The sequence below is a fragment of the Saccopteryx bilineata genome, chromosome 3 (genome assembly GCF_036850765.1).
Source record: "Saccopteryx bilineata isolate mSacBil1 chromosome 3, mSacBil1_pri_phased_curated, whole genome shotgun sequence".
Lineage (NCBI taxonomy): Eukaryota > Metazoa > Chordata > Mammalia > Chiroptera > Emballonuridae > Saccopteryx > Saccopteryx bilineata.
The window spans coordinates 218543215-218568093 of NC_089492.1; the positions used below are offsets into that span (position 1 = coordinate 218543215).

Below are 24879 nucleotides of genomic sequence, written 5' to 3' on the forward strand. Positions count from 1 at the left end.
GGGGACCCGGGTTCGATTCCTGGCCAGGGTACACAGGAGAAGTGCCCATTTGCTTCTCCACCCCCCCTTCCTCTCTGTCTCTCTCTTCTGCTCCCACAGCCAAGGCTCCATTGGAGCAAAGATGGCCTGGGCTCTGGGGATGGCTCCTTGGCCTCTGCCCCAGGTGCTAGAGTGGCTCTGGTTGCGGGAGAGCGACGCCCCGGAGGGGCAGAGCATCGCCCCCTGGTGGGCAGAGCGTAGCCCCTGGTGGGCGTGCAGGGTGGATCCCGGTCGGGCGCATGCGGGAGTCTGTCTGACTGTCTCTCCCCGTTTCCAGCTTCAGAAAAATACAAAAAAAAAAAAAGAAAAAAAAAGATTTATTCTGCCAGACTTAGCAAAAATCTGACATAAAGTACTTGGTAAGTAATTATTATTATATGCTTTAACTTGCTGTAACTCTGCTTTATAAATTTTATAAAGTAAAGTTACTTCCCTACTTTATAAATCACCATTACTATGGAACCGGTGGGTGGTTAGAAAGTTTTACTACTATCAGAGATACAAAAGTGGGCGGTAGGTATGAAAAGGTTGACTACCCCTGGTCTAAACTGAGTGTTCTTTTTGTCTTCCCACTACCTTGTACAATCTGCTACCTACTCCATGTCAAAGACCTGGCCTAAATAAGGAAAAGTATATTATGGGAAAAAGAATTAAATACTTGTTTGGACACTGATCAGATCTTGATTACTAGCACAGGAAAACCAGCTTATAAATAGAATAAGAAACAACAATGGTACAAAAATATTATCTTAAGATTTCTACATATTTTTCCTGTAAATCCAAAATGATGATCATTTATAAGGTATTTGAGAGGTTCTATGAGATTATTTGCACAGTTTACTATACATTAGTTGTTCTTCCTAATAAATTATAAATTCCTAGAGGTCAGAGACAATGCATCACGCATCTTTACACTCTCATGTAAAGACAAAATGTAAGGATATATGGTAGGACCAAAAAATGTGATTGTTCATTGGTTGATCTTATATGGTATTAGGTATAATTAAAACTTTAAAATTTTACTTTGCAAGGGTTGTTTTTTTTTTGTCTTTTATTGCTACCCTTCCTTCTTAACTACTACCATTTCTCCTTGGATTACTTACTGTTTTCTATTTTATTTCCTTCCACCAAATACAAAGTTGGTGTAAAACTGAAATTGATTTATATAATTCTCCCATTTGAACCATTGAAATATTAACCTTTCCCTGAAAATAAAGTAGAATATATGCAAATTTCTTACCAGGGCCTCTCAGTATCTGTATGACCTGCTCCCTGTTTATTTGTCCATTTTCTTTTTGGGTCACTTTCCCTCTCTGTCACTCCACACTATTATCTAGCTTCACTGGTCCTTCTTCTCCTATCTGCAATCCCCCTTCTCAAGTCTTATAAACTTTCTCCAGGCTGTTCCCCTGCCTGGAATGCTCTCTCTATCCCCACAATTTGCATGACCATCTCATTCTCTTATACAAGTCTCTGGTCTTTTGTGATTGCCCTGTGTAAATGTATAAAGATCTAAACAAGAGATTAGCCCGGTCACCTCTGCTAGTCTCTTGTTTAGACATTTATAATTTCCTTCATAGCACTTGCTATGTTTGCATAGCACTTGCAAAAAAATGCAATTGTTTTCTTTCTATTTATTTGTCTAAGGGAAGAAATTGTGCCAACATTGCTCAGAATTATATCTCCAGTACATAATTCAGTGTCTGGCATGTGGTCAGTGTTCAATACATATTTGTTTAAAAGAATTATGACAAAGACATCCTTTTTCTCATTAAGTTTTTCTTTCCATTAATCAACCTATGCATATATGGTCAATTAATTTATAACTGAGAAGCCAAGGCCAAGAATATATAATGGGGAAAGAACATTTCTTCAATAAATGGTGTTGGGAAAACTAGACAGCCACATGCAGAAGAATAAAAATGGACCACTATCTTATACCATACACAAAAATTAATTCAAAATGGATTAAAGACTTAAAAGTAGGACTTGAAACTATAAAACTCCCAGAAACAAACATAGCTGGTAGGTTCCTTGGTATAGATCTTGACAATGACACCAAAAAAACAAAAGCAACTAAGTAAGTGGGCCTACATCAGACTCAAGAGCTTCTGCACAGCAAAGGCAACCATCAATAAAATGAAAAGACAACCCACTAAATGTCAGAACATATTTGCACATATATAGCTGACAGGGGGTTAATATCCAAAATATATAAAGAACTCATACAACTCAATAGCAACAAACAAAAAAAACCTTAATCAAATTTTAAAAATAAGCAAAAGCTCTGGATAAACATTCTCCAAAGAAGACACATAAATGGTCAACAGGTACACAAAAAGGTGATCAAAATTATTAGTCATTAGTGAAATAAAATCAAAACAACAATGAGCACACCTACTAAAATGTTTATAATCAAAAAGAGAAGAAATATTGTGTTGGCAAGGATATGGAGAAAGGGAACTTGTGCGCCTATGGTGGGAGTGTAGATTGCTACAGCCACCATGGAAAACACCATTAAGGGTCCTCAAAAAATTAAAAACAGAGCTAACTTCTGATCCAGCAATTCCACTTCTGGATATTTATACAAAGACAATTAAAACACTAGCCTAGAAGATGAACACACCCATGTTCATTGGAGCACTATTTACAATAGCCAAGGTATAGAAACCACCTAAGTGCCCATGGATGGGTGAATGAATAATGAAATTGTGGCACACACAAACACAAACACACACTGGAATATTTTTTGTTTGTTTTGTGATAGAGACAGAGAGAGAGACAGGAAGGAAGAGAGATGAGAAGCATCAACTCTTTGTTGCGGCACCTTAGTTTTTCACTGATTGTTTTCTCATATGTGCCTTAATTGGGGGCTACAGCAGATTGAGTGACCCCTTGCTCAATCCAGCAACCTTGGGCTCAAGCTAGTGGGCCTTGCTCAAAACAGATGAGCCTGCACTCAAGCCTGTGATCTCGGGGTTTTGAACCTGGGTCCTCCGTGTCCCAGTTCGATGCTCTGCTGTGCCACTGCCTGGTCAGGCCACACTGGAATATTACTCAGCCATGAACGAGAATAAACTTTTGTCATTTGTGACATGTGGATGGACCTCAAGGGCATTATGATAAGTAAAATAAAGTCATACAGAGAAAGACTAATACTGCGAGATCTCTCATATGTGAAATCTAAACATATAAACACACACATACACAAAACTTAAGTTTATTGAAACAGAGAAAAAAATTGGTGGTTGCCACAGGCTGGGGTGGGTGGGGGGCGGGAGAACTGTGTGAAGGGGGTAAAAATATTTAATAAAAGATTCCGTGGCTACTTTGTGGAGTATGAATTAGAGAGGGCCAGAGGTAGTAGCAGGAAATCATGTAAGAGATTAATGCAGTAGTTCAGGAAATAGACACTGTTCATTACAATTAGTATAAATGTTGAAGAGTGAAGTGATTAGAATTGGAAACAGGTAAAAACAAACAAATGAACCAAAAAGCAAATGGCCACCTAGTGGAAACAGATAATAATTATATGATACAAAGCTCTCAAGACATTAAAGTATATTTAGTAACCACTCCAGCATAATACTTACAAATCAAAATGGGCTTGGGCAGTTGTCATAAAAAGAAAAATCTGTGTTTCTCATGATTTATAAAACTGGAATTACTTCTGGACATAAAAATTAATAATATACAATTAACTGACAATTTTTTTTAGAAAATAATGTTTTAAGATTAAGTCTGTCATAAGGATGTCTTAGGCATTATCATATACTCTAGAATTTGGAAATTTGAAATAACCTATTCACTGCTCTTCTGTCATTCTGCAAATTTCTAAAATCATAGAAATTAAATGACTTGCATGGAATCTTGAAGCTAGTTAGCAGCACAGCTAAAATTAGAATTTCTAGTTTGAGGTTTTAGTGTTTTTTTTTTCATTATGCCACGTGTCTGGTAGAAAGATATCTACTAGATGTTTAGTTATCAACAATGTGTAGTTTTACAACCTTGAAAATAAAAATACTAAGTTCTGGAGAAAGCAATGCAAGGGAAAGTCTGTGTAGATGTGGGCATTTGCCTTTAGAGGAAAGGATTATGCCTTTTTCTTTGACCTGTTTGTTCCCCCTTCACTGTTGGAATACAGATGTAATAGAGCTAGAGCAGCCAGCTTGGATCCATGAAATGAAAACCATACATGCTGAGAATGGCAGGACAAAAGGAAAGAAGCAGCCAGGGTCCTCAAATAATCAATCTTCCACATCAGTCCTGGGATTCCTAGAAAAACTTTTACATAAAAAAGAAATAAGCATTAGGGTTGCTTTATATAGCAGTCTACACTCACAACCAGTACATGACTCAGTACCCTTAAGTGATGCACTGGCCTGAAAAAGAACCTTGAATGTGTAGCATTGGTTGGTAGGTGGCAATGCTACAGATATTAACGATTAAAAATTTGATGATGCTTCATTAGACCATTGCAAAATATTTGGTAAAATGCTTATCTGTGATGTGTTGAAAGTTAGCCAGATGCCAAAAGATATTGTAGTTCTAGAGTTGTCTATATGAGTTGTACTGTTCCTGGACAACATTTTGGAAATTTGTGGGGCTCTTTGGGTTGTTATAATAATTATAGGACAAAATTTTGTGGTCAGGAACAGAGATGGTAAATGCCTTGCAAGAAAGAGGGAAGTCCCAAGAACAAAAATTTTTTATATCTCTCATGAATTTTAAACATTATTAGACATTTCTTTTTTTTTTTTTTTGTATTTTTCTGAAGCTGGAAACGGGGAGAGACAGACAGACTCCCGCATGCGCCAGACCGGGATCCACCCAGCACGCCCACCAGGGGCGACACTCTGCCCACCAGGGGGCGATGCTCTGCCCCTCCGGGGCGTCGCTCTCCCGCGATCAGAGCCACTCTAGCACCTGGGGCAGAGGCCAAGGAGCCATCCCCAGCTCCCGGGCCATCTTTGCTCCAATGGAGCCTTGGCTGCGGGAGGGGAAGAGAGAGACAGAGAGGAAGGCGGGGGTGGAGAAGCAAATGGGCACTTCTCCTATGTGCCCTGGCTGGGAATCGAACCCGGGTCCCCCTCACGCCAGGCCGACACTCTACCGCTGAGCCAACTGGCCAGGGCCTAGACATTTCTTTAAGTTAAAAACATGTTTATAATTATCCAAGATTGGAACCTAAATTCTATTTTACATGCTATACAAAATTTAAAAAAAATTTTTTTAGAGATACAGACAGGAAGGGAGAAAAAGAAGGAGGAGAAAAGTGAAAGCATCAATTCATAGTTGCTTTACTATAATTGTTCATTGATTGCTTCTCTTTCTGTGCATTGATGTGGTAGGGGGATTTAAGCCAAGCCAGTGACCCCTTACTCAAGCCAGTGACCTTTGGGCTAAGACCAGTGACCTTGGGATCATGTTGATGATCCAATGCTCAAGCCAGTGACCTCTTGTTCAAGTTGGTGAGCCTGCACTCAAGCCAGATAAGTCCGTACTCAGGCCAGCCTCCTTGGGGTTCAAACTTGAAACCTCAGCATCCTGGTTTGATGCTCTATCCTCTGTGCCACACCAGTCAGGCCATATATATATATATATATATATATATATATATATATGTATATATATGTATATATATTTTTTAAATCTTACATTGTTTTAACATACTCATTATTCATTAAAGCAAAGACCATGTAAATTGAAGGATGCTTTTATGTTGTCTTATTCCAAACTTTACTGAGTTATATACCACTTCAGAAAATCACCCACAGTAATGCTGCTTCTACATAACATGACAATTAAATTTACAGTGATTCTGTGTATAGGTGCAAACATCCTATTATTTCACTATGTATTCTAGTGGGCTTGGATCTGAACATCTATGGTGAATCAGTTAAAGAAGTTATGTGTGAAAGTTTCAGATTATGCTCTCAAAAGAAAGAAATATACATTTCTTTACCACCTTCCTTTTGGATGAAAGCAAACATGATGACTGGAGCTGGAGCAGCCATTTTGGGTCAGGAGACAGAAGCTACAGTTGAGGATGGCAGAACAATTAGACAGAGGGAGCCTGTGTCCCTAACACTCTTTTGCTGCTACACACTAACAGTCCTGCCCATCTAACCTGCGAGAGAGAATAAACTTTTATCTTGTTTGAGGCTATGTGTTTCAAGGTTTCTTTGCCATAAAAGCTTAACTAGATTCCCATATAATATATAGGTGAAGAGGAAAATATAAATAAAATCTAACAGAATTCCTTGTTAAATATCTAGTCCTAAAATAATTTTCAATGATAAAATGAAAAAACAGTATAAATGTAAACCCAACAATTTGAAGGACATTTTATTTATTTATTTTATCTTTCACTATAACCAAGAAGATGGAACTGGCAAAAAAAAAAAAAAGTCTGAGAACACAAAAAAATAGGTTCACTTCTGATCAAAATATAAATTAGAAATATTATTACTGTGAGTTCTAATTCATAATTTAAAAAGCACAGATGGGTGTGTTTCTGGCATAAGCATGATGCTTTTTTTTCTATTTATATATATATGTAGATATACTAAGTAAGTATATCAAATTTCCAAATGTATACAATACTGTGCCAAGTTTCCAAATGTATACAATGAACATATTCTACAAATGTAAAAACAGTAATTTGAAAACAGAATAAATACAGGTTCAGGAATTTGAAATTGTTTATGTGTTTGACAAGTATTTTTCAAAACCAAAGTATTTCTTTGTATTTAAAGTGTAAGGCAATCTTTTAAAAAAAATTATTATCCTTAATTTGTATAGTATGGCCTACTGAGAAGTTTACATTTCCACATAATGACCCTTTCATAATTATGTTGTGATTAAAGCACCAACTATAGCTATGCAGTGCCTAGCTCAGTGCCTTGCACACAGTTAGCTCTTATTAAATGAAAACTTTGACTGCATGAATGTTGAATGATTATATTCCTGAATGGTGTGCAATTGTATTGGCTCCCATTTTATCTATATATTGTGTTTATAGCTCAGACCAATGAATTATCCCAACAAATGACTTCAAAGAATTCTTTCTATAAGTTTGATCATGTTTGTTAAAAAACAAAACAACGACCAAAGGAAACCAAGAAAGAAAGAAATGAAAACACAAGGATCATATTAATCAAGTGAGTCTCTAAGAGTCAGTGCAAAATCCTGAAGGTAAAGATGAGAGCAGAAGTCATGCCAGCTGGTTCCCCGTTTCCGCGCTTTGTTTTAGCTGACCACACTTCCTCCCTCCTTAGAGAAAATCGATGCACAATGAAATTATCTCTACGCAGCTCTGCTAAATAAATAGCAGAAATCTTTCTTGTTTCAAGACATCATTGTGAGACAAGTGTTCACATGAAGAATTTGGCTTGTTTTTCTCAACAGCTCTTCGATTTTCCATGTTGCCAGTTTTTTGTTTTTTTTTAAAGTAAAACATTTTCATATAATGAGCAAACAGCAACTACAGTGATGAAATACAAAATGAAAGATTTAAAGGACATTTCACTCAAATATATCTTGACATGCATTCTTCAGAAACAACAAATGTTTGCATGCTTATTCAAACTTGTGATATAAAAAGATATTTGGAAGGAATTAAAAATGTAAGGAAGATGAGCAATAAAAACAGTAATTTTCAGGTGGATGCCTATATGTAACAGCTAAACAAATCACCCTTAAATTGCACATGTGAGATCCATGTGCTTACATCTGTGCCCACATCAAATCTGTGTAAAAGACTATTTACACATGTTTGTATGTGCAGTTAGGAAATTTTACAAATTATGTCTGAAAGTACACTGAGAATGCCCACGATGACATTTTTACATGTGTAGAATGTTAGGCTTTTTCTGGGTGTTTTATACCCTGCCTCTCTAATTTGTATTTAGATTTCAAACCTACTCTGCAGGAACTGTATCTAATTCATTGTTCTTTGTACATCAGTTATACTATCTGTACTAAATAACTGTATGTCATCATTGAGTTCCTTAAAGTAAACACAACACAATTTCATCTGCTAGAATCCTGCTATGCATTTATATGTTGCTGTTAAAACCATATAACCCCAACTAAATCACTTAACGTGGTGTGCTATACAATTTCAGTCGGCTGTCTGTTTCTTCTTCCTTATTATTTTTCCAGTGTTACTTTTATTTCCACATCCCCGTCCATCTTTATTTCTAGATCAAATAATTTTTACAACAAATTCAATTCTTTGAAAAGATAAGAAATTCTTGTCTGTGATAAGCCTCCACCATTCAGAGAAAAGGCTGAAAGAAAAGAGCACACTCTCTCACACACACTCACACACACACACACACAATAAAAAAGGGTCATATCATTACAGAACAACATCCCAAAGATAGCAGCATTTAACTATGGAATGGTTAACAACAGAACTTTAATTTGAAAAAGATTGGAAAGCCAAAGAGATATTTAAAATATTTTTAAATCACTCTCACATCTTTCTTTGTTGCTTCTTTTCACTTCTATCAAAGAAACTTGACAGCTCTGAGAAAAAACCCTTGAACAATTCTTGAAGCTTAGAGTCTCCGTCCTCAGAAAGGAACTCTTTCTACACTGTACGCACTTAGACCAGACTTGGACTAAAGTACTAAACAGCAGCAATTTCAAATCACTATGATTTAACCACAGATGCCAAAAAACTTAGAACCAGCAAGCACTATTTATGAGTTTTAAAAAAGGGAGGGAGAAAGAGAAAGAGGGAGAGAGACAGGAAAGCTTCTTAAATGTATGTCCTTGTTGTTGAAATAAAAACCCTCTACAATTGTCACCCAGTATCTGAATTAATAAAGCATTTTTAAAAATAACTTACATTTGATTCTGTGACCTTTGAAAAAACTTTAAAGAACAGTGGCATTTTTCTGCTCTTACCAGACACCAAATACTCTTAGGCATTAAACCATGTAAAATATCTCTAAGATGGAACACAATTTTTAGAATTTTATATTAATAGAATTGGAGCAGTCAGGAGAGTGTAGTCAGAAAATTAGGAGTTCAAAAACCAGAAGACTTGCTAGGCATTTGCCTCTAACACTAAATCTAAGTTGGATAAGCTATTTAATCTCCAAGTCTCAATTCCCTTATCTGAAAAAGGGGAATATTATTATTTGTCTTGTTTTAGCTCAAAGATTTTGTATAAACCAAATGAAAAATTATAAGTGAAAATGCTTTGACTCTGGTAAAGCCTGCTGCAGATAAAATGTATTATCTTTTAATACAAGTCTGATCAGCAGATGGGCTAAATGAAGCACATTATGGTTAGGTGATATGCACATTAAAATTTTTTTTTATTTATTTATTTTTTTTTTATTTTACAGAAGCAGAGATAGACAGGGACAGACAGACAGGAACGGAGAGAGATGAGAAGCATCAATCATCAGTTTCTCGTTGCGTGTTGCGACTTCTTAGTTGTTCATTGATTGCTTTCTCATATGTGCCTTGACCGTGGGCCTTCAGCAGACCGAGTAACCCCTTGCTGGAGCCAGCGACCTTGGGTCCAAGCTGGTGAGCTTTTTGCTCAAGCCAGATGAGCCCGCGCTCAAGCTGGCGACCTCGGGGTCTCGAACCTGGGTCCTTACGCATCCCAGTCCGACGCTCTATCCACTGCGCCACCACCTGGTCAGGCAAAATTTTTTTTGATTTAAAAATTTTTATTGAATTTATTGGGGTGACATTGGTTAGTGAAATTCTATAGGTTTCAGGGTGTACAATTCTGTAACACATCGTCTGTACGTTGTATTGCGTGTTCACCACCCCACGTCAAGACTCCTTCCATCACCATTTACCCCCCATGCCTTCTTCTCGCTCCCTCTACTCCCTTCCTCTTTGTGATCGCCATGCTGTTGTCCATGTCTATGATTTTTTTGTTTGTTTTTGTTTTTTTCTTTAATACACATTTCCATGGAGACAAGACCAGAACTAGAACTTGGATTTACCATGGTCTGTAAAAGGAGACCTTTTTTTTTTCAGATTTTCATGATGAGGCTTTGCTTGAAGTGGACCCATTGGTTCCCCTTCTTTTATGAATTCATGTGATGATTTTCTCTGAGGCTAGGGAGTCCCGGAAAGAGCAAAGGCAGATTCTGCTGAACTCTGAAGACTAAAACAATGATTGCCAGTTGGTGGTCCTTAGGCTCCTAAGGTGAAGTTAGGGTGGGAGGAAGGATTGGACATGAAGCTATTTCCAGAAGAATGTGCATCAAGCCCTGTAATAGAATATATATTTTACATACATTTGGATTCTTATGTTTACAGTTTATGTAGCTGCTATTGAGATTTTTCAGATAAAATTTATCTGAAAGCATTATTGAGTTCAAAGTAGCACTCTATAGTTTTTTTGTGTTTAATTAAGGGATACTTTAAGCACATACAACTAGTAGGAAAAAGACCCCCGAGACCTTAAAAAATTGAAAAATTTTAGCTTAATCCATTTGTTCCTATACTAAAAAGCAAGTTAGGAAAACATTATAGGAAAACAAATTAAAGGGCAAAAGTATGTGAGAGCGCCCCAACCCCTAGTGTATCACTATTTCATTGTGATCGTTGTGATACAAATTATGCTTTTATTCATTGATTTTCATAATTTATTTGCATTTCCAGGTGATAAGAATGACCACTAAATTATTTTCTGAATTTATTTTTTTCAACCTAAAAAATTTCTTGGAATAACTTTTGTGAAATGGTTATTCAGCAGGCCAGAGTAGTATTTATAAAAGTCTAGTGCTTAAATTTACACTTATACTCAATAAATGTTAAGATTATAAAAATTTTAAAAAAGAATATATATTTTTTGAATTTGGTACATAACTCTTGCATATGAACATGTCCAGAATGACTTGAAAAGTAAAGGAAAGGTTATGGTAATCTTATATAATGTCCTTCTGTGGATTTATAACAATGTCAATTATGTATAAAATTTTAAATGTAAAATGGAGGAAAATGTGAATAAGAATCACTGGACTAATTAATAATAATAATAAAGCTATAATTTATTGAATTCCTATGCATATTTAAACCTTGAAATAACCCTGAAGAGTAGTTACGGTACTAGTATTCCCATTTTGTAGAGGAAATTAGAAATATCAGACAGAAGTCATGGAGCTTATAAGTGGCAAAACCGGAATTCAAACTCAATGCTAACTCAATCCAAAGTTCAGGATATAAACTTTGGTTATCTGGTATGTAAAAATGGCAGTAGAGAAATTCAAATACTTAGTTTTGTGCACCAGCTCGACCTAATGTATGGCTAGTGGGTCAGAGATGGGTCCAGGTTTTGTGGTGTCTAAAGCTTACAAAAATTTAAGAAATTAAAAAAAATTATATAGGTAGTGAGGAGTCCATTAACCTTTCTGATAAATTTATATTGGAGTTGGTTTCAGGAATCCACCTAATACTTAACCCAGGTCCTTCATTTTAGATGTGTTAGTCCTAACTTTAAAGAAAGAATGTCACTAGGCATTTGTACTAGGCATTAAGGCAGTGATTCCCAAACTCTGTTTTTTGTGTGTATGTTTGTTTTGTTTTGTTTATTTTGTTTTATTTTTTTTTTACTTTTTCCTGCTCTAACTTATAAAATGATATAATAAAGTCCCTTCCATAACTGTGGTTCACTAAGACATGAATTTTTGGCAGTTAATGCCATTAGTCTGAGTTGAGACAGATCTTCAGGATACAAAAATTTGTTGTTGTTGTTTTTTAAATAGATTGTTTCTTTAATACCCTAATTACTTATTGTCTGTCCACTATGTATTATGTATTCTGCTAGTTCCTCGATTACAACAGTGAACCAGAGAGATAATCCCTACTCTAAGAAAGCTTCGAATTTTTGGAATATGACCTCATCTAATTTTATATAAAGGGTATATAAGGTTTAAAAACTTGGTGTAGTCTATGACATTTTCTTTCCTTCTTCACATATCCAACCTATTATTTTGATCCTCCCCCCCCCCGTGAATTGTCTTTTGAGTTATTCCTAATTCTCCTTTTCTATAAGCACAAGTATTCTCCTCAAACTTGCATTATTATAATACCTTCCTTGAAGTTTCTTTTTTTCAACAAATTTTTATTGAACACAGTTATACATTCGATAGAGCACCAGATGCTTATCATTCTAAACTCTGTTCTTTTTCTTCTTTAGCCTGTCCTCTATACTAAAAACATTACTCTCATGTCACACAGAGTCTCTAGAGATTTTGTGCCACTCTAATAAGACTGATGTCTATGACGCTGAGTGTAATGAGGAAGAGCTCTGGGATGTTTTTGAGTTCATGCCTTCCTGAAAAAGAAGCGGCTTGAATAGATCTGAGATAAGATGCCTGCCTGCCTGGAGTGCATCCCGGGCCTGAGCTGGTATGAAGAAAGAGCTGAAGCCTCGGCAATGTGAGGGGAAGCTCCATTTATCCTGAACTCCCGGACCTGCCACTACTGGAAAAAATGACAGGTGATCAGTAAGCATTAATGCACTGATTCCCATGTGTACTGAGCCATCTTCCGGCCCAGATTTATACCTTCTCCCTTCTCCCCTCCATTATTCACCGTCATGCTGATATCCCTAACTTTTTGGGCACATTATATTTATTCTTCCCTGTGTAACTGCTTATGCAACTTCTTTTGTAAGACCCATCTCTTTCTTTCCTGACTTAAAACAAAATTTATGATACCATAAGTGCTGTTGCTCAATAATATTTAGTCTTTGATCATCTATTGGTGAGTTCTATACATGTCAGTCATGTATTGTGTAGTGGTGAAATTGTAGATTTTGGTGTCACATGGCTGGAATTTATTTCCGGATCTACTATTAATTGGCTTTGCTACACTGAGCAAATTATTAACCACTGTAAAACTCAGTTTCTGTGTAAGTAAATGGAGAATAAATTGTAGTTCCTTCCACATAAAGTTGTTGAGAAGATTAAAGAAGACACTCTGTTAATGTAGCTGGTTACTATTATTGGCTTAATACACATTGCTCTTAGTATTCTTAATATTTATTTTAATCAATATCTTGAGGATTTCTATCACTGACTTACTTCTCTATTCTCCATTGCATCTAGTACAGACTGGACAAAGAGTAAGTATTCAATAAATAATTTTTAAAATTTTTATTGATTTGAGATAGAGAGAAATAGAAACATCAATTTGTTTGACTTATTTATGCATTCATTAGCTGATTCTTTTATGTGCCCTGACCAGAAATTGAACCCACAACTTTGGCATATTGGGACAATGCTCTAACCAACTGAGCTACTTAGCCAAGATGCATTCAGTTAATTCTTAATTGTGCCTAATATATATTAGATGGTTCATCGTAACAACTAATGCAATTATTCTCAAAAGAATGCCACAGGGCATTCTGAAACATGCTGTGCAGTCTCACAACAGTCTATTATTAGCACCAACTTTATCCTATATTTTTGGCCTCTTATCCTCATGTTTCATATTGAAAGTCACTAAATGCTCTGGATTCTTACTTGAGCATTTCTCCCAGATCTTTCCCCCCCTGTTGTTTCCATTGCTCTTCACCTCTACACCAGCTGTTTCACTGTATCAACCTCCCCTTGTGGGGCCCACAGCTCAAACTTCCTTCTTTGGATTCTATTCCTCCACCACTGCCAGGTTAACTCCCTAAAACAGCATTTTTCATCATGTCTTTCCTCCACTGCTCATTTTTTTACCTAATAAAGTCCACACTCCTCCGCTGGTTTTTAAGGCTCTTCGTAAATCTTTTTCACCTTCCCTAGCAACATTGAGATTTGGCTCCATGTGCTCTCAGTTCTAGTCTGGCAATCTTATTCATTGTCCTCTTAAAACATTCTTCTCATTTCCTCTCCAGAGGGTGGCTTCTCCTAATTTCCCCACTTTTAATATCCTTTTTCTTATTCTCATCAATACAAATCTGGCCGATCCTTTATAATGGACTTAAAATTCTATTTTATTCATTAGATTTTTTTTTCTATATCAGCCGACAATGACCGCCTGATCAACCTAATCCTGAAATGGATGTTTATGGAGTGCTCTTTTTATTCCAAACACCCTGCAAGGTGTTTAGATTACCAATGTGAATACGTGTGTGTTTGTATTCTAAAGCAGTGGTCCCCAACCTTTTTTGGGCCACGGACTGGTTTAATGTCAGAAAATATTTTCACGGATTGGCCTTTAGGGTGGGACGATAAATGTATCACGTGACCGAGACAAGTGTCAAGAGCGAGTCTTAGATGGATGTAACAGACGGAAGCTGGTCACTTTTTAAAAATAAAATATCATTCAGACTTAAATATAAATAAAACGGAAATAATGTAAGTTATTTATTCTTTCTCTGTGGACCAATACCAAATGGCCCATGGACTGTTACTGGTCTGCAGCTGGGGGGTTGGGGACCACTATTCTAAAGCATCTCAGTTGCTCCCTTTCTAATTCTTGTAGCACTCATTGGATTGCCAATTTTAGTACCAAATGCAAATTAGTGCTTATTGTAGTACTACTGACATCACTTTGAGATGAGGAAACTGAAGTTTAGGAAGGCTATATGACTTGCTCAGGTTCATACAGCTGATAAATCATCTTCATTGTCTTTCAAGTTCCTAATGGGAGATCCATGTTGGCATTTTATTTTATTTTATTTTATTTTTTAGTGATACTAATAGTACCTAGCAGATTAAATGCTCAATTTGAATTTATTGAATCAAAACATTTTGATTATCATATATCAATTTTACTTTTTTGCTTTTACAACTTTTACTATTTACTACTAGAATAATTTAAAGACCTTTTGGAATTAGATATTTAATAACCACACACAGATCCATTAACCTGATAGCCATAGAAGTGCCAGAACCAGATGTGACAAATGATGAACGTAACTCTTTCAAGTCAAGTAAATAGATGCATTGCAACAATGTAAGTAGGTAGGTGTGCTCTGTTAGCAAACTTACTTGAGAGTTTTAATAACAAATAGACAAAAACTTCCAACTTAATTTTTAACATGGAGAGTCTATATATTTGAAATAGACTCCCCTTTAGGCAGTACTGACACAGGTACTTAGGAAAGTGTATTTACTTAAGGAGAAGCTGTTTTTGAAGCAGAAAAAATACACTCTCCCCAAACAAAATCTTCTCCCACTTGGAAAAAGTTATTTCAGAGAAAAAAAAACTTAAGAGAGCCCTAATTGGGCCTTATAAATTAAAAAAATTTTTAATTTTATTTTAGTGAGAGGAAGGGAGACAGTGAAACATACTCCTGTATATGTGTCAACCAAAATCCACCCAGCAAGACCACTAGGGGGCGATGCTCTGCCCGTCTGGGGCCTTTGCTCCATTGCAACCAGAGCCATTTTTTAGCGCCTGAGGTGGAGGTCAACTCGCTCAAGCCAATTGAGCCATGGCTGCGGGAGAGGAAGAGAGGAAGAGAGAGGAAGAGAGAATGGGGAGGGATGGAGAAACAGATGGTTACTTCTCTTGTGTGCTCTGACTGGGAATTGAATCTGGGAATTCCATACACTAGTTGATGCTCTACCACTGAGCCAACCAGCCAGAGCCTGAAATTTTAACATGGAATGCTGAGAAACATAACATTTCCTTTTTTACACAATCAAAGTAATTTTCCTTTGAAGATGCATCACATTTTACTTTTCCTTTCATCTTATTTATTTTTAAAAAGTTAATTTTATTTTATGGCCACATATCTATTTAGAAGTAGTTTGCTACTTATCAAGCTATTATATCTAGATGAATTTGTTGTACAAATTCCATGTGAAGGGGCTGTATTCTTGTAAGGAAAATATCTACAGTACATAGTTAAAGTACAAAATAGCTGACTAGGGTTTTTTTTTTGTTGTGGTTCTTTGTTTTTTGTGACAGAGACAGAGAGAGGGACAGATAGGGACAGACAGACAGGAAGGGAGAGAGATGAGAAGCATCAATTTTTTGTTGCAGCAACTTAGTTTCTCATTGATTTCTTTCTCATATGTGCCCTGACTGGGGGGCTACAACAGACTGAGTGAACCTTTTCTCTAGCCAGCGACCTTGGGCTCAAGCTGGTGAGCCTTGTTCAAACCAGATGAGCCCACACTCAAGTTGGCAACCTTGAGGTTTCGAACCTGGGTCCTCCACATTCCAGTCTGATGCTCTATCCATTGTGCCACTGCCTGATCAGGCTGACTAGGATTTTTATTGTCATAACTTTTATCATTTCTGGACCACTGTCACTAGACACTAGTGCGCATAGACTCAAAGTTATTCTGCATGCCTATGTGTGGTTAGGTTGCTTTCAGATAAGCAAGCAAATATTAAATTAAATGTATTAGATGATACAAGAAAACACAATAAGCTTGCAAATATGCTTAATTTTATTTCTCTAGCTTTTATGTAATTGTTTTAAAATGAGACATAGAAAATGCAGCAAGTGGCATCTCCATGCTCATCCTTTTCAATGAGTGCCATTTGTTGTATATCAGAATGAGGATATATTTTTAATTATTAGTACTCAATTTGCATTATGCTTATCTTCCTTTATTACACATCTCTCATTAGCTTCACTGTCAGGTAAATATCAAACCATGGATTAGGAAAAGATGTCAAGCAATTTGAAAGTCTCAAAGAAAATTATGTCAAGAGTTAGAACATTTGAGCCAACACCATTCTGGGAAATGTCTAAACACTGGCTTTCCCCTTCCCTAGCTCTAATAAAACCCTGATTTGTAGTGTTTGCTGATTTCCTTGGGGTAAATACTCCAACCAGAGTTGATTTCAAGCTACCAATACAATGTTACTGAACATAGACTGGGAAAGACGTTTTACAAATGATATTAGAAAGCACACTAAGGATGTCTACCTTGACTTTATTTATTTATTTTATTTTTTAATTTTTTAAATATTTTTCTGAAGTTGGAAATGGGGAGGCAGTCAGACAGACTCCCGCATGTGCCCGACCGGGATCCACCTGGCATGCCCACCAGGGGGCGATGCTCCACCCATCTGGAGTGTTGCTCTGTTGCAACCAGAGCCATTCTAGTGCCTGGGGCAGAGGCCTTAGAGCCATCCTCAGCGCCCGGGCCAACTTTGCTCCAATGAAGCCTTGGCTGGGGGAGGGGAAGAGAGAGACAGAGAGGAAGAAGAGGGGGAGGGGTGGAGAAGCAGATGGGCGCTTCTCCTGTGTGTCCTGGCCGTGAATCGAACCTGGGACTCCTGCGCGCCAGGCCAACGCTCTACCACTGAGCCAACTGGCCAGGGCCACTTTTTTTATAATATTTTTTAAGTGAGAAGAGGGGAGATAGACAAACTCCTGCATGTTTCTGGACTGGGACCTAGCAACCCCCATCTGGGGCCTATGTTCAGACCACCCGAGCTATCCTCAGTGCCCAGGGCCAATGCTTAAACCAATTGAGCCACTGGCTGTAAGAGGAAGAGGGAGAGAAGGGGAGAAGGGGAGAGGTAGAGAAGCAGATGGTTGCTTCTCACATGTGCCCTGACTGGGAATCAATCCTAGGATGTCAGTGACACGGGTCTGACACTCTGTCCACTAAGCCAACCAGCCAGGGCCAACATATTTATATTTGTAGAATGTTAGGCTCACTGTGGGTGTTTTTTTTTTTTTTTTTTTTTATTACCCTGCCTCTCTAACTTCTATTTGAATTTCAAGCCTACTTGTTTGAAGGAAGCTGGTTCCAGCACACCACTGAGCCAGTTCCCCTTTAATTAGAAAATATATGCCTGATTCTGGTCACACTTGTCAGGTATGACTGTTAGTCATAAGCTCAGGTGTTTAAAGTTTATTGTTGAACTTATTATTTTTTTTCTTTTTTTTGTATTTTTCAGAAGCTGGAAATGAGGAGAGACAGTCAGACTGACTCCCGCATGCGCCCGACCAGGATCCACCCGGCACGCCCACCAGGGGGCGACGCTCTGCCCACCAGGGGGCGATGCTCTGCCCCTCCCGGGCGTCACTCTTTTGCGACCAGAGCCACTCTAGCGCCTGGGGCAGAGGCCAAGGAACCATCCCCAGCGCCCGGGCCATCTTTTTGCTCCAAGGGAGCCTCGCTGCAGGAGGGGAAGAGAGAGACAGAGAGGAAGGAGAGGGGGAGGGGTGGAGAAGCAGATGGGCGCTTCTCCTGTGTGCCCTGGCCAGGAATCGAACCCGGGACTTCTGCACGCCAGGCCGACGCTCTACCACTGAGAACTTATTTTTGATTATTAATATACTCCAAATATTCTAATACAAAGACACAAAAAATGTGAGCAATCTCCCCATCACCCCTCTATTCTAGCCACAATGTTTTATTCCCTGGAGAGAGACAATGTTGTTAGTTTCTCATGTATTTATACAAAAATATTCTATGCAAATGTGTATATCTTATCCCTTCATTTTAAAAACACAGTTGGTAGCATACTATACATACTGTTTTACATCTTATTTGTTATTGCTGTTAATAGATATTGACAAATTTTTTATATTTATATATGAAGAGCTTCCTCATTCTCTTTTACACCCAAAATAAATATTATATGTATGGTTGCACCATTACGTCTTTGAACTCTCACTGATGTGAACCCAGTTAGATTATTCCCTATCTTTTGTTTTTATATACACCAAGTTCTAATTGTGGCATTCTGTATGTGTGGTTTTGCATCTATATGTATGTCTAGTCTTAGCTACATTCTCTAATTCCTAGAGGTATAATTTTAGTTTCAAACTTTCCTATGTTTGTATGCTTTATTTTATTTTATTTTTGTTTTTGCCACATTGTTTTCCATAGAGGTAGAAGAGAAGCAGTTGCTCCATGTTTCACCAACATAGTGTATTATCAAGTTTTTGGGTCTTTGCCAATCTTATACATGAAAAAAAAATCTCTGGATGATTTTGATTTTTAGTTGTCAGATTATAGTAAGATTGACCACCTTTTGTTTTATTTAAAAGTATTTGCTTTTCTGTGAGATTTCTGTATATTTCCTTTACCCATGTTTTATTGACTATTTTTTATCTTAATCTATGATGTGGATAGATTATGAATCTGTTATTTCTTTTCATATGAGTACCCTACCTTTTTAATTTTCTTTATTAACTAATTAATCTTTTTCCCACTGATCTGATATGCTATTTTACATATTAAATTTGCTTATATTTATCTTTCTAGACTTTTTAATTATTCAGTTCATGTTTGTGAATGTTCATGTGTGTATATGTATGCATGTGCATACCAACATTATACTATTTTAATTATCAAAGTATTATAAGACATTTTAATAACTAGAAGGGCTAGTTCCTCACATGACCACTTTTAAAAAGAATTTTTATGGTTTTATTTGATTGTTTATTTTTTTCATATGAACTTTGGCATCAACTTATTCAAAATATACCTGGATCAATATTTTATATTAGGATCACACAATATTTTTAGGTGAAGTTAGAATAATGGGCATCCTTATGATGTGTGACTTCTTATTCAAGAAAATTGTATGCTTTTCTATCTATATAAGTCATTTTTATTTTTTAGTAGCTTCTATAGTTTCATCTTATAGTTTTCTTATTTGGGGAGGAGGTTAAATTTATTCCCTGATGTTGCTCTTGAGAAACCAAAATTTTTATTATATTTCAATTTACAGCTCTTGAATGTTGGGAAATTAAAAAGTAGGACATCTCAGGACATATTCAAAGATGGAATTTATATTGAACCTTTGAATGTAAATAAAATACTAGACATGAGTTATAGACTTTGTTGAATAAGAATAAGATATACTCAATTTATTGGACTAAAAAATGGATACAAACCAAAAAAGAGTTAGCTTTATTATTCTTACTTACAATTTAAGAAATAAAATATAGTTTTTATATTTTGTTATAATTACATGTTAGTGCATTGGTTTAAATTATTTTAAATGTTAAGCTTTTGTTCCTTTTTCCCTTAAAAAGTCAGCAAGAAAGCAAATATAAAAGTCACCAGAAGTATAGCTTAAACTACATACACTTGTAATTTCTTAATTTATACATCACTTACATTACAGGGAAATCCCAGGATTCTGTTCCTTCCTGATATGTGCTGCTGGCCACTTCTTCTACCATTTACATAACTTATGCATGTATACTCATTGAATGGTGATGATCTCTTGCACCATTACATTCATAATGTTCCTCCAATCATGTTTCTTCTGACCTCTATCTCAACTTACTCTTTAATCAAAATAATAGCAATTTTAAACATTGGCTTTATTAAATTATTACATAGCTTTTGTTTTTTTTTAAATAAAGTATGTATCTCTTTTGGATGCCAATGACAATGTCTTCTCAACACTCCCCATAGCAGATAGAGGTTAACACAGTAAGGGGATAGGACACTAAATTGTACTGTGTATTTTGTATACTTAGCCAAGAAAAGAATTTAATTCCTCCACATCTTTTCCCATGTCTCAGTAGCTTGACACCTTCCTCAGTCACCTAACTAATGTGTGGAAAGAATAAAAACTCTTTGAGAAATCAGTGACCCAGAAAGTTACAAACCAAAAATTATAAAGCATCAAATGACATGCTATTTATCATTTTTCTGCTTCATAAAATCCACCACTTGCAGACTCTGCTTAGTGGTTCTATATAAAAAGGTTCTCTCTGACTCTGTGGTTCATATAATTTTAATATAGTATATATACATAAGTGTAATATATTTTTATTATAAAATTATTACTTATTAAGGAAGCCTTAATATTGAGAAATGCAGGAACAAATTTCTGATTCATTCATGTTTCTAAATTTAAACACAACCTTGCCTTAAAATTTTATGAAGCATATTTTTGCCCATTTTTATATATTATACAATTTTATCCTACATAGCATATTAAAATTTTTTCTTTTAATATATTAAAATTGTGAAAGGATTTAAAAATAAAATAGAGAAAACACTATAGAAGACTTCTCCCATTATTATATAGCCAAATTATCTACAAGAGACAGTAGAATATAACATTAAGTTCATGGCTTTGAAATCAGACAGTTGTGTGTTCATCATCTGTATGTGTCTCCCTCTATATGTTCTTTATTGTTTTCCTACTGATTGTATTGCTGATTTTTAGCTGAGTATATAACCTCCCAGAATCTAGATGACATCTCCTTACTTTCTTGCGACTAGCAGTACTATCCAATGGGATATGCACAAAATAGTGTATAAAATTTCTTGGCTTTACTTTAAAGTGAGGAACATATTCTTCCCTGACCCTTCTTGCTTTCAGCGGGCTGGAATGCACTACACAGACTGGAGGTCAAGCAGCCCTCATGGTCCCAGCTGCACAGACACGCTTCCGGGGTGGAGCAGTGGGAAACTGGACAAGCTTGAGTCTCTGAGGACTTCATGAAACGCCGTTATCTGCCCCAGACTGCCTGTCATGGGCTTTTATGAGAGAGTCTTTTATATGTGTTTACGTATTTAGGTTGCTGCAGTTCTAAAGCACTTACAGCTTTATCTAATTCTAACTAATACAATTGCTTTCAGTACCAAACAATAGATAAAACAGTGGTTTACACCAAAAGGATATGTATTATTTCCGTTGAAACAAAACAAAATAAAACAAACCCCCCAAACCAAACTAACCTTCAGAAGCAGGCAATCCCAGAATACTTTGGCAGCTCACTATGATTGTCAGGGACCTAGATTATTTTCCTGTTTACTTCATCGTTCTCATCATATTGCTCTAATCCCTTCGTGATCCCAAATGGCTGCTTCAGCCTTCAGCATTATCTACTTACACAAAAATGTTCAAAGGTGAAAAGGGAGCAGGAAAAGAAAGAAAAGTAAAAAGGTCAGGGGAAGCTACTTTTAAAAAGCCCCCAGCAAGTTTATTAAGTCTCATTGACCAGAATTATATCACACACCCATCCCTGGATTTACTACTCACAAAAGAGATTGTACATTGGTTTAAATTATTTTAAATGTTAAGTTTTTGTTCCTTTTTCCCTTAAAATGTCAGCAAGAAAGCAAATATAAAAGTCACCAGAAATATAGCTTAAATTACATATACTTATAGTTTCTTAATTTATATATCACTTACAGTTTAGATTATTAATCTAAACTGATAATTTAATCAGTTCAGATTATTCTCGATTCTCTTCTTGGGACTGTTTGCCTTTTTTTCTCAAACAAAACCAGTGCTCCATTAGCAATAATAATCTGAGTGGTCAAAGATGAGTCATTAGCTATATCTGTCTTGCTAGCCATATGACCTTGGGTTTACGGTATTATTTATATAATGAGGTGACAATGATGACCAACTTTTAGGAAGTCACAGAAATGCTATTTAGAAGGACTAAGTAAAATGCATTGCTCAGTGCATACTCAATGAATTCATAGTAGTTATTATGAATATCATTATTTCTTTCAATTTTTGTTTCTTAGTTTATTTAATTAACCTATGTCAAAGATACTTAGGTTATTTTTTGCTTTTTTGGCTATTATATATAAATCTAAATTTAATATCCTTCTTTTTCAAAAAATTTCCATTGATTTGAGAGAGAAAGGGCTAGAGAGAGAGAAAGAGAGAGAGAGAAGCATCAACTTGTTTTTCTACTGAGTTGTTCCATTTAGTTGTATACTCATTGGTTGCTTCTCATATGTGACCTGACTGGGGATCAAACCCTTGACTTTGGAGCACCAGGATGATGCTCTATCTACTGAGCAACCCTACTAGGGCTTAATATCCTTCTTATAGAATATTTTTTCTCTCTCTGTTTAGGATTATTCTTTTGGGTATACTCCTCAAAGTGTAATTACTGTGTCATTCAATATTAGGAAAAGAAATTGTGACCCTTTTAGAATAGTGCAGAAATTACATAGAAATCAAAAGTCAAATACTTATACCTTCCTAGGCAAGTATACTGAGTTACACATAAAGGAAGGCCGGGCTTCTATGCAAATAGAATTAATCCTGAAATATTCATCTAGCCATGGTTCTAAACCTTTTTCTTCCAAATAGAAATCAATGTAGCATAACAGAAAGTTCACTGAACTTGTCTTCAAGTTTTTGGGTTGAAATTCTTTGTCACTATCTATGTATCCTGGGGCATGAGCATAATCTCTGACTCCATTCACTCATCTGTAAAATAGAAATAATAAAAATGTCCTATCTACCTGAAATGAGTAAATACATCGGAGAACAATTTAGAAATGGTTAAGGACTCTAGACATACAGGTGATTATTAGGTAAGGAAAATTTTTGAGATGGAAAAAAAACTAATGCTTTCAACTTAATAAAGCAACTATTTCTGTGTTCCAGACATAGTTCTTAGTACATAAGTTCCTGACCTCATTTACTCTTCACAGTTAATTTAAGAGATAAATACCATGATTATGGTCCTTTTACAGATGAAACTGAGGTGCAGATGAGTGCAATACCTTTCCCATGGTCACTGGATCTGAACCCAGGTAGTATGGTTCCAGAAAGCCTATTGAATCCCAACACTATACTCTTTCTTTTGTGTTAAAGTAAATAAAAATTAAGATGCATACCTCATTCTAATATACTGCTCACAAAAATTAGGGGATATTTTATCACTTTTATTCATTTTGAAAATATCCCCTAATTTTTTTTTTCCAGAGACAGAGAGAGTCAGAGAGAGGGATAGACAGGGACAGACAGACAGGAACGGAGAGATGAGAAGCATCAATCATCAGTTTTTCGTTGCACGTTGCAACACCTTAGTTGTTCATTGATTTCTTTCTCATACGTGCCTTGACTGCGGGCCTTCAGCAGATCGAGTAACCCCTTGCTCAAGCCAGCAAACTTGGGTCCAAGCTGGTGAGCTTTTTGCTCAAACCAGATGAGCCCACGCTCAAGCTGGTGACCTAGGGGTCTCAAACCTGGGTCCTCAGCATCCTAGTCCAACGCTCTATCCACTGCATCACCGCCTGGTCAGGATACCCTAATTTTTGTGAGCAGTATACATCTCTTAACATCAAATAAGAAGACTTTCACCTGAGCAGCAGCCTGTGTAGCCAACACTTCCCGTTCCTCTGGTTAGGGGGTCCTGAGTGTAGCAACATTGAGCACTGCTTAATGTGAAATTTGAAACAGGATCTGACAGGATATCAGACACAAATTGGGCTGATTTTTCTTTGTTTGCTTGTTTGTTTGATGTGTTATATGTATCAATATAAATTTCTATGTACAATCAGACATTATTCACAATTGGTAAGACCAAAGAGCAAAGAGTAATCAAGCTATTTCTTGGACAAATTGTCAAGAAGGTGGCATTTGTTATTGCTGTGCTTATCTAATATTTAATAAGACCTTCTACTGTCTGTCTTCATGTCGCCCTTCTTGTTCTTCATTCCTGTCACCCACGTCTGTGCCTGCTGAGCTGGCGGCTGTCATTCAGAACTGAGCTCCCCGTCCTCCGTTACTCAGAACTGAGCTCTGCTTCAGCTCCCGTATAGGGATCTGATCGTCAAACTTACTGGTTATCGATGGTGTTAACAGAAACGAAGCAATGTGCTAACTTTTCAAAGATAAAGGCATTTTAATAAAAAGAAGTGATCGCTTAATTTGCTGAAGGTAAAATTTTAGGCATTCATGAAAATAAGTGGGTGAGGAAAAATTGTTGGGTGAGATTTGAAACACCCTTCAAATCATGCCAACTGCGCCTGCTCCGTCTCAGACGGGAAGCAGGCAAGAGAAAGAGGTTCTGTTAGAGAAGGGAAAAGACTCCCGTGGCAGGCAGATGATGCCTCCGGTTTTCTTATAATCTTTTTTTTTTTAGATTTTTTATTTATTTATTTTTTAGAGAGAGGAGAGAGAGAGAGAGAGAGAGAAGGTGGGGAGAGG

At 36.5% G+C, this 24879-nt stretch overlaps 1 protein-coding gene across 1 annotated transcript in view; it reads right to left on the bottom strand.

The window, feature by feature from the left end:
* The window catches only part of ADGRL2 (adhesion G protein-coupled receptor L2), a 549783-nt gene that overhangs the window by 457197 nt on the left and 67707 nt on the right, over nt 1–24879 (bottom strand). The window lies entirely within an intron of this gene.